The sequence below is a fragment of the Ascaphus truei genome, chromosome 20 (assembly GCF_040206685.1).
Source record: "Ascaphus truei isolate aAscTru1 chromosome 20, aAscTru1.hap1, whole genome shotgun sequence".
Lineage (NCBI taxonomy): Eukaryota > Metazoa > Chordata > Amphibia > Anura > Ascaphidae > Ascaphus > Ascaphus truei.
In genome coordinates, this window is record NC_134502.1 from 21,610,262 (window position 1) to 21,620,881 (window position 10,620).

At 52.3% G+C, this 10,620-nt stretch overlaps 4 non-coding genes across 4 annotated transcripts; 2 read left to right on the forward strand and 2 right to left on the reverse strand.

Annotated features, from left to right (window-relative positions):
- On the reverse strand, positions 1–72 carry TRNAG-UCC (transfer RNA glycine (anticodon UCC)). The gene has a single exon. It is a non-coding gene; the product is annotated as a tRNA-Gly (tRNA).
- A 711-nt stretch (positions 73–783) lies between these two features.
- Positions 784–855, forward strand: TRNAH-GUG (transfer RNA histidin (anticodon GUG)). Its single transcript has one exon. It is a non-coding gene; the product is annotated as a tRNA-His (tRNA).
- A 5,516-nt stretch (positions 856–6,371) lies between these two features.
- TRNAG-UCC (transfer RNA glycine (anticodon UCC)) lies at positions 6,372–6,443 on the reverse strand. The gene has a single exon. It is a non-coding gene; the product is annotated as a tRNA-Gly (tRNA).
- Positions 6,444–10,184: 3,741 nt separating this feature from the next.
- Positions 10,185–10,256, forward strand: TRNAH-GUG (transfer RNA histidin (anticodon GUG)). The gene has a single exon. It is a non-coding gene; the product is annotated as a tRNA-His (tRNA).
- The last annotated feature ends 364 nt before the right edge of the window (positions 10,257–10,620 follow it).

Consider the following 10,620-nt stretch of genomic DNA (forward strand, 5'->3'; position numbering starts at 1 on the left):
TGCGTTGGCCGGGAATCGAACCCGGGTCAACTGCTTGGAAGGCAGCTATGCTCACCACTATACCACCAACGCCTCTTATCTAGGGCAGACGTCATGTGGCATTGAGCCATTGGAAAAGGGGGGCGCACACACTGCGGTTCCCAGGAAGGGGGTCGCAGCTCAAAAAGTTTGAGGTCATCAGACTTGGAATTTTTGCTCATTGTAAACTTTAGTGTGTGGTGTCCTGGAAGACGGGTGCACGGGCGGTTGCAGAGGCCCCCGCGCTCTTCCCCAAGGCATTTAAATTCACTTTACCGGGATTCAGAGGTGTGATGCGTCGCAATGTCAACGCAGCGTCAGATGACGCTACGGGGTCATGTGACGTGACATCACCCGGCCCCCGCGGCGTCATTTGACAAAGGCAAAAGAGGTAAGTGGGGGCGCGAGCATGGGGTGGGGGAGGGAAGCAGGCATGGGGGGGCCGCATCTCAAATAGTTCTCAAATAGTTTGCGCACCCCTGCGTGTAAGATATAACAGGCTGGTCTGAACACGCAATATAAACGTTACAAACATTTTGCGCTTAAATTGATTTACTCAGGAATAATAAATATGTTGGCACATTAGAAGAAATTTCTCTCTGGGCTCCCAGGGAGATCAGTTACATTTTTTTTTTTTGCTTACTAAAACGCACGAAAAAGGCATATAATTTGTTATTCACATTGCACAATGCATCGTAGGGTACGATTGTCTCATCATACACCCACAGCAAAACATGCCTGATTAATGTGCTTGTCACATAGCTCGCCGTGATCGTATAGTGGTTAGTACTCTGTGTTGTGGCCGCAGCAACCCCGGTTCGAATCCGGGTCACGGCATTTTTTTTTCCTCACTCATATTAATTTATTTTTTTATAATATATAAAAAGGTTTCTTTTATATTGTAGTTATTCTCTATCTCATTTTTATAATTTGTGGTGCCTTTATTTTGTATGTCGATGAACATAACAGCATGGAAAGAAAATGAACTGATTAGACTGACGGTTCTATTGCCGTAAACAAAAAATCAAATGTTTGTGCTAAATAAAAAGTGCATGGTCTTATTATAATAAAAGTGGAGATAGTGTAGCCGGGGACCAGCAGTAAATAGAACCAGCTATATCCAATTTTACATTTGATTATTTTTAAATTAAAAAAAAATGAAAAGACCGCCAAACGTTAGGCTCTAACCTATGACCCCAGGATACATGGGCGGGGTGTGTGTGTCCGCTGGCACATGAGTTTGGAGACCTTCCGGGAAGGGGAAGGGCGCCAGGCGGTTATTTTGTAACTAATTTAGTTTTTTTTTTTAAGTGAAACTTCTCTAGTGGAACTTCTCAACGCGCAACTTTCCCGCCAGACGCGCAGGCACAGTGGTTGCTAACAACAACGAAACCAGAAGAGTGGTTGCCGGGCGCGCGCACGCAAGTACGCGCACGCAGTGACGCCGGGACCATAATCCCTGCCTTAGGCTGGGGCCATGGTGCTGCAGACCGTGCGGAGGCGTCCGCACGCTGAGCGATCAGCCTGCCTTATGGCGGTGATCGTGTCCATGCGGCGTGTGGGCGGAAGCGCGTTGCGCAAGAAATCAGCAACCGCAACAGGCCAGTCACGTGAGCAGTTCGCCCAATGAGGGCGAACCAGCTCTGCGACGCCCCTAGGCACGCCCCCCACAGCCCATCCACCATGGCCAGGGAAAGCACCCGTTCACGCGGGTCACTTCCCAGCCTCCGCGCGGGCGAAGGCGCCATGACCGCAGCCTTCGACTTGAGGAAAGGGCCAATAAATGGTATACATTTATTACCATTGGTAAATGAGCTATAGTGCACTCTATGTAGGGAAGGCCTGCAGACTAGTTAGCAGGCATACAGCTACACTGTACAATATGCCCTTTGTATGATATGTATGAAAATAAAGGCTTTATTATTACACACTATACAATTACTAACATTTGAATCTATGTTTAGAGGGTTTTAGCGGCGCACACGGCTGCCAAGGAAAATTATTCACAGATAATAACAGAAATAAATAATATGCATCTTATTCCAATGCAGCTGCCTCTAAACTACATTCAGTGAGGTTATTAATGTTCAGTGTGTTATTTACGCGCCATTTTCCCCTTCTTTGTCTCTAGCAGACAAGGCTCCTGCAGCAGCTGCGCATGCTCCCACTTTACAGCCGGTCAGAGAAAAGACTACATTTCCCAGAATGCATTAGGAGCTCTGCACATGCGCAGATGTCACAGGCCGAGCAGTAAAGCCGGCAGGAGCCGGCACTCCCCGGAGGCCTGATATATGTGCTCTGGGTTTGTGGGTTTCTCTGCAGGAACCGGGGAAGCGGCTTATTCTGTGAGGAGGTGACACGGTGTCACTCTGCTGGGGATTGTATCACATCCCACTAGGCCTCTGTCTGACACTTCCCAGCTGTTATTTCCCACTGGTGCTTTTTTTATTCATACAGAAGTATCAGAAACCAGTCGGTGACAACAAAGGGCAGTTACAGAAAGGAGATATATAGTCACTGTCAGTGGGATGTGCTGCAGCTCACTGATTACTGTGAGATCTGCAGCTGCTGTATACTGTGACTTCCTCCAGGCAATAAAGGTGCAGTCCCAAGTAGGACCAAAACATAACACTATCAACAATTGTTTCTTAAAGTGCATGTAGCATTATTTAATTCATTTATTATATATTTAGATTTTTTTTCTTAATTAGGCCACATTTAATTGTTCTAAAAAAAAAAAAAAACATTCTTCAGACAAATCATTTATTACATACTTTGTACTCTGAATTTTTATTGTTGAGTACGTTTTTTGAAGGAAAAAGTTAATCATATTTCTATATCACAGCGTGAAAATGAACATAAAAAGGTTAGGTATTGCTACAGAATCACTTAATAACATGTGGAATTTGTACAATGAATTCATCTCTGGCTCACTTGTATAAACAGAAGATATAGAGCTATTCTGACTGCCTCATAGACATATATAATTACAAATGGTATCACAAGCCCGGATAGCTCAGTCGGTAGAGCATCAGACTTTTAATCTGAGGGTCTAGGGTTCAAGTCCCTATTCGGGCGTTTCTTTTATTCTTCAGATAATTATATATATATAATTTTTTTTACAGCATTGGTGCTTTTGGAACTTATTTTGTAAGACTATCCATCCTAAAAGAATTAGCATACACCATTGAATATGGCTATAAAGAATGTCTATATATGTAAAACCTCACACAGGAACAGGGCCAGATTGCTGTCAACGGGGGAGAAAGAGAGCGGGGGGGGAAGAGAGCGGGGGGAAGAGAGTGGGGGGGGGGAAGAGAGTGGGGGGGGGGGGGAAGAGAGTGGGGGGGGGGGGGAAGAGAGTGGGGGGGGGGGGGAAGAGAGTGGGGGGGGGGGAAGAGAGTGGGGGGGGGGAAGAGAGTGGGGGGGGGGAAGAGAGTGGGGGGGGGAAGAGAGCGGGGAGGGGGGAAAGAGACAGCGGGGGGGGGGAAAGAGACAGCGGGGGGGGGGAAAGAGACAGCGGGGGGGGGGGGAAAGAGACAGCGGGGGGGGGGGGAAGAGACAGCGGGGGGGGGGAAAGAGACAGCGGGGGGGGGGAAAGAGACAGCGGGGGGGGGGAAAGAGACAGCGGGGGGGGGGAAAGAGACAGCGGGGGGGGGGAAGAGACAGCGGGGGGGGGGAAGAGACAGCGGGGGGGGGAAAGAGACAGCGGAGGGGGAAGAGAGCGGGGAGGGGGGAAAGAGACAGCGGTGGGGGAAGAGAGCGGGGAGGGGGGAAAGAGACAGCGGGGGGGGAAGAGAGCGAGGGGGGGGAAGAGAGCGGGGAGGGGGGGAAGAGAGCGGGGGGGGAAGAGAGCGGGGGGTTGGGAAGAGAGCGGGGGGGGAAGAGAGCGGGGGGGAAGAGAGCGGGGGGGGAAGAGAGCGGGGGGGGAAGAGAGCGGGGGGGGAAGAGAGCGGGGGGGGGAAGAGAGCGGGGGGGGAAGAGAGCGGGGGGGAAGAGAGCGGGGGGGGGAAGAGAGCGGGGGGGAAGAGAGCGGGGGGGAAAGAAAGCGGGGGAGGGGAGAGAGCGGGGGAGGGGAGAGAGCGGGGGAGGGGAGAGAGCGGGGGGGGGAAGAGAGCGGGGGGGAGAGAGCGGGGGGGGAGAGAGCGGGGGGAAGAGAGCGGGGGGGGAAGAGAGCGGGGGGGGGGAAGAGAGCGGGGGGGGGGAAGAGAGCGGGGGGGGGGAAGAGACCGGGGGGGGAAGAGAGCGGGGGGGGAAGAGAGCGGGGGGGAAGAGAGCGGGGGGGAAGAGAGAGGGGGGGGAAGAGAGAGGGGGGGGAAGAGAGCGGGCGGGGAGGGGTGAAGAGAGCGGGGGGGAAGAGAGCGGTGGGGGAAGAGAGCGGTGGGGGAAGAGAGCGGGGGGGAGGGGGGAAGAGAGCGAGGGGGGAGGGGGGAAGAGAGCGAGGGGGGAGGGGGGGAGAGAGCGAGGGGGGGAAGAGAGCGAGGGGGGGAAGAGAGCGGAGGGGTTGAAGGGGGGGGAGGGAGAGCGGGGGGGTTGAAAGGGGGGGGGGAGAAAGAGCGCGGGGGAAAGAGAGCGTGGGGGGAAAGAGAACGGGGGGAAGTGAGGGGGGGGGAAAGTGAGCGGGGGAGGAAGTTAGTGGGGGGAGGGGAAAGAGAGCGGGGGGGAGGGGGAAGAGAGCGGGGGGGAAGAGAGTGGGGGGGGGAAGAGAGTGGGGGGGGGAAGAGAGCGGGGGGGGAAGAGAGTGGGGGGGGGAAGAGAGTGGGGGGGGAAGAGAGCGGGGGGGGAAGAGAGCGGGGGGGAAAGAAAGCGGGGGAGGGGAGAGAGCGGGGGGGGGGGGGAAGAGAGCGGGGGGAGAGAGCGGGGGGGGGAGAGCGGGGGGGAAGAGAGCGGGGGGGGAAGAGAGCGGGGGGGGGGAAGAGAGCGGGGGGGAAGAGAGCGGGGGGGAAGAGAGCGGGGGGGAAGAGAGAGGGGGGGGGAGAGAGAGGGGGGGAAGAGAGCGGGGGGGAAGAGAGGGGGGAGAAGAGAGCGGGGGGGGAAGAGAGCGGGCGGGGAGGGGGGAAGAGAGCGGGGGGGAAGAGAGCGGTGGGGGAAGAGAGCGGGGGGGAGGGGGGAAGAGAGCGAGGGGGGAGGGGGGAAGAGAGCGAGGGGGGAGGGGGGGAGAGAGCGAGGGGGGGAAGAGAGCGAGGGGGGGGAAGAGAGCGGAGGGGTTGAAGGGAGGGGAAGGAGAGCGGGGGGGTTGAAAGGGGGGGGGGAGAAAGAGCGCGGGGGAAAGAGAGCGTGGGGGGAAAGAGAACGGGGGGAAGTGAGGGGGGGGAAAGTGAGCGGGGAAGGAAGTTAGTGGGGGGAGGGGAAAGAGAGCGGGGGGGAGGGGGAAGAGAGCGGGGGGAGGGAAAGAGAGCGGGGGAGAAGAGAGCGGGGGGGAAGAGAGCGGGGGGGAAGAGAGCGGGGGGGGAAGAGAGCGGGGGGAGGGGAAAGAGAGCGGGGGGAAAAGAGAGCGGGGGGAAAAGAGAGCGGGGGGAAAAGAGCGGGGGGAGGGGAAAGAGAGCGGGGGGAGGGGAAAGAGAGCGGGGGGAGGGGAAAGAGAGCGGGGGGGAAAGAGAGCGGGGGGGAAAGAGAGCGGGGGAGGGGGGAAAGAGAGCGGGGGAGAGGGGAAAGAGAGCGGGAGGGGGGGAAAGAGAGCGGGGGGGAAAGAGAGCGGGGGGGGGAAGAGGGGGAGCGGGAAAATTAAATCCCAGGTATATCAGCTAGTATATATATATGTATTGCATAGTCCCCCTTCCCCACCCCCCAGCGGCGCGCTCAAACCCCCCCACTCCCAGTCACTGGAGGAGGCAACAGGCCGCAGCCAATCATTGCTCAGCCTGTGGAGTGGGCGGAAGAAAAGCTGGCATGACGCGGCGGCATGGCAGCAGGCAGGGAACGGCGGCTGTCAGGAGCGGCGCCGGCGCCAGCCTCCTTCCTCCTGTCCATCGGCATGGCAGCGGGCAGGGAACGGCGCCGCTGCCAGCCGCTTCTGCGCATGCGTGGCTTTCCTCTGCGTCCCCATGACTACTGCGCATGCGCGGCATGGCAGCGGACGTGTGGGGGGAATGGCGGCCGTTAGGAGCGGCGCCGCATCTGATTTTTGGAGCGGTTGGGATGTCAGTGTTGGGGTCGGGCTGAGCCAGAACACAGCCCGGCCTCAACTGCCAGCACTGACGTCACATCCGTTTCATTTCTGTCTCTACAATCCATTTTTACCCCATCACGAATGAGGTGCCACTAAAGAAGTTTCACTTCAACAAAAGTTTGCGCGTCCCCTGGAATAGTGTGCAGTTGTACACAAACATCTGGGAGAAGAAAATAAAATGTAATGCGTTGGCCGGGAATCGAACCCGGGTCAACTGCTTGGAAGGCAGCTATGCTCACCACTATACCACCAACGCCTTGGGAACAGCCTTAACATACAACAGAAGTCATTGTAAATATGCAGAGGTGAGAGGTGTGATGTTTGTTCATTGAAAACTTTCCTCCCAAGACACCGCTAGGAGACTGATCTTAATGTACAAAAACATTCTGTGTTAATATCAAAATATTCGTTTCAACCTCAAGACCATAAGGCCGCACTGACGGCAACGCTGACGTCACACTGCGGCCGCTGGAAAAATCTAATTGAAGTGACTTCCTGCGATCGCGACCGCGCCTTCGCGTCGCTCCTACTGTAAGCGCACACGACGGCGTCAATGCATTTGTTTTGACGCGACGTCACCGGCACCATAAGCGCGGCCTTAGTATCATTATTATTACCCCTGATGAAGAAACAGAGCAGTCTTGAAACGCGTAGGGTTAATCTTTTTTGACTCTCGAGGACCCACCGCAGCTGACTTCGGAGATCTGTGACTTTCGACCGCAGCAGCCGGGGCAGGGAGACATCTGATCCCCAGCCGCGCAACAGCTGATCGGAGACGCCAGCCGCCCGCCGCCTGGCACGGAGAGACAGCCGGGGGGGGGGGGGGGGAGATTCCTTACATAAAGACTCCTCTTCCGAAATGTTACTTTTATGTCTAAAGCACTTATTCCCATGATCTGTTATTTATATTATTTGTTATTTATTTGATTATCCCGTGTATTAATACTGTGAAGCGCTATGTACACTAATGGCGCTATATAAATAAAGACATACAATACAATACAATACTTAAAAGGCGCAAGTCCGAGGGACTAATCGTAAGTAGGATTCCAGTTTTTAAACCAGCCGGAGAGTTAATAATATAATATCCTAAAGGGATCCATTGGAGTTGAAGTGAAAACTCAGCTCCCTTTCATAGCTTCTTAAAGTCTATTGCAGCAAATTTTATTGTTTTTTTTTTAATACAAATAAATCGCCTCCGTGAGGAGTATTTGTGTCCCACACTGCAGTGTTTTTCAAGTTGCAGTCTTGCTCACGTGGAAACTACTTGTCAAAAGATAATGCACTATTGGTGGGTTTTTTTTATCTGCTCTTATCATCCACATATATCCATGACCAGGTGAAGTGACCTCCACCAACATCTTCAGGGGCTACATATCAACTAAGCCGACCAGGAGGGACTATTTACCGGTGGGTTTGCTTGCTTGGATGCTGCAAATTTATATTTCTTGGATTGTCAACCGGGGCGCCATATTTGCCTCCAATTCTGTTCTGGTTTCGGAGACAACCAGCTGGACCAAATTAGGCAGCCTTTGGACTTCAAGGACTATTGGAATTTAATTACTATTAAGTATTCATCAAATTTAGCATTCACTTAACTAGCGCTTTGTCACTAATCTCTCACTGCATAATTGTTGCCTGACATAACTTTTCTCAGCAAGCATTAGTTGTTAGATACCAAGACTGATTAATATATCAATATGTATTTTTTTTTTAAAGGTTCGTAGAATAATAATTGTTAAAAATACAAGTAATTTGGTTTTCGAACGCCTTCTTAAAAGTCATTATACTGTGACACAGGGATTCTCTTTTTCTGCACCGTATTGAACTCAACAATTTTAAAATGCTTGTGACCCCCTATCTTTTCCCCTCTCTTCCCCCCAGGCACTAGCTGGAGAACTTGGGTCCGGAGCTTGGGTAAGTCGGGCGGCTGATACCGAAAGTTGGACTTGACTTATGGTATCGGCCACTAGGGTGGGCCTGCAGATGTTGCCTCCACCGGGTAGGACCCACGTTTTCCAGCATGGCCTGACGAAAGAGGCGGGGTGGCTGCAAACTGCCAGAACGCCGTTCCGGACCCTTAAATAAGTGCTGGAAGTCCTATCCACTCTAACCATGTTGTACACCCAAGGGAAAAGAGAAGTGCAAAGTGTCGGCTTTAAAAAAAATGCCGCCCGTAGGCGTGTAACATAGTGCGCGCGCATGCGCTACCGTGCGCATACGCGTCAATTATAATTGGCTGTGTTAGCCAGACGTTTGTATACTTGGGACGTGCGCCGTGAGCGGTGGCGCGGCAGACCAGGAAAATACAATCAAATTGTAGCAAACAAATCAGTGATAGACAGCACTCAAACAGAAGAAATAATGGATTGAGCGCAAGCTTAAACGCAGGGTGCAACAGGAACCTAGGGGCCCTTATTCCCCTAAAGTCATGAATAAACACAAACAAATGTTCCAGCACTCACTGTCTATGGCCAAAATAATAGTTAACTAAAGAAAAATGTCCAAAATATAAATGAATTTAATACCAGAAGCAAACAAGAACTTGGATTAATGTATCAAAATGGAAATAATGCCTCTGGGGTGAGGGGTGTGGGGAAAGAACACAGGAGAGGGAATAAACACCTAGACACAATGAGTAGGGAGTAACACAACATAATGACAAACCAATATAAAGCGAAGTCAAACCGTATTGGTTTGTCATTTGGAACTCCTGTTGCTCTTTGATTCTCATTAGCTTCAACTTTGGTGTTTGCTATTTGGCACGTTAGATTATATTGCGAGACTTGGCTGGAAATTGTGTTGGGGAAAGAGGGATTAGGAAGTACCTCTTGGTCCCTTTGGACCAGAGGGAACGGTCCAGAAGAAGAGGTTCTTACCTCGAAATGTTGCCCCCGTAGCATGCCTCCTCCCCGTGTTGTGTTACTCCAGCCTCATTGTGTCTTGGTGTTATTCCCTCTCCCCGTGTTCTTTCCCCACACCTCTCACCCCAGAGGCACTATTTCCATTGTGGTACATTAATCCAAGTTGGTGGTTGCTTGTTGTGATGATATTAAATTCATTTGTATTTTGGACATTTTCCTTTAGTTGACTATTATTTTGACCATAGACAGTGAGTGCTGGAACATTTGTTTGTGTTCATACAATCAAATTGTATTTTCGCGCTGCTGCCGCGCAGCGAGCCAATCGCGGAGCGGCCTAACGCTGTGACATCAGGGTCACGCCCTTTAACCGCGCGCGACACCGCTTGCACCCTAACAACTAAACGCACGCGCAACGCTGGGCGTGCACCAGCGCCTACTATACAAGAAGCCTTAGGGCTCGTCCAGGGTGGCGCTAAGCGGGCGCGCACTCTCACGCTAGGCACGTTGCGACAATGCTCGTGTCCTGTGTGAGCGGCCGGGCGCGCCTGCTCGGCGCTCAGCTGCTTGCCAAGCGAGCGAATTTGAATTTGCCGCTCGCAAGCGCGGCACGTGAGCGGTTCGCCAAATGAGGGCGAACCGGATCCGCGACGTAGAGGCCGCGACCCCCAGACGCGCGCGCGCGCCTAGCCGGCCAGGAAAAGCACGTCCGAACATGGCGCAGCGCCGGAGCGCCAGCGCGCCTCTACCCACCCTGGACTCGGCCTCAGGCCCGGCGCCGTGCTGCGCCGTCCTTTACCACGGCAACACGACACCACGTGACGTTGTGTTGCCGGGACCGCGCTTTCCGCCCCCAAATTCTGCCGCCACCCAAATGGGACACCCGCCACTGAATGCAAACAAGTTCTCCCTGAACCGCGTTTTAAAGAAGTTGAAAGACGAGTGATAAATCTGTTTCGTATCTTAACGAATATGGAACAACATGCATGCAAATAAAAATGTAATGGTACTGCATAGTCTATATATAGTCCCATCAGCATTTATTACCTTGAAAGATCACTTCACTCTCATGCACTGGACTCTGAATCATCACTCCCTCTATTTTGTGGGATGTCAATGTGCTTGTCACATAGCTCGCCGTGATCGTATAGTGGTTAGTACTCTGCGTTGTGGCCGCAGCAACCCCGGTTCGAATCCGGGTCACGGCACTTTTTTTATTTCCCTGTATTTATTTAATATGATTTGCAGAACATTCTTGTAAAACATCATAGCTTCTGCTATAATGTAGCTATTGCCTAATATGATTAGTTTTTTTTTAAAATCATTTGTCATATGTTTATTTTGTATGTTTGAAAGAACATAACAGCATGAAAAGAATATGAACTGCCTTAAAAAATCCAATGTCTGGAAAAAATGTTTAAAAAAAAAAAGTGCATTACAATAATAATTAAAGAAGAGACAGTGAAGGGATAGGGAGAAGAAATGGGTTTATGTGATTAATGCAGTGGGGGGAATTAAACCAGCTTTATGAGTTTTGCTCTTGTTCTTGTGCAGAGAGGAATCATGGGTCTA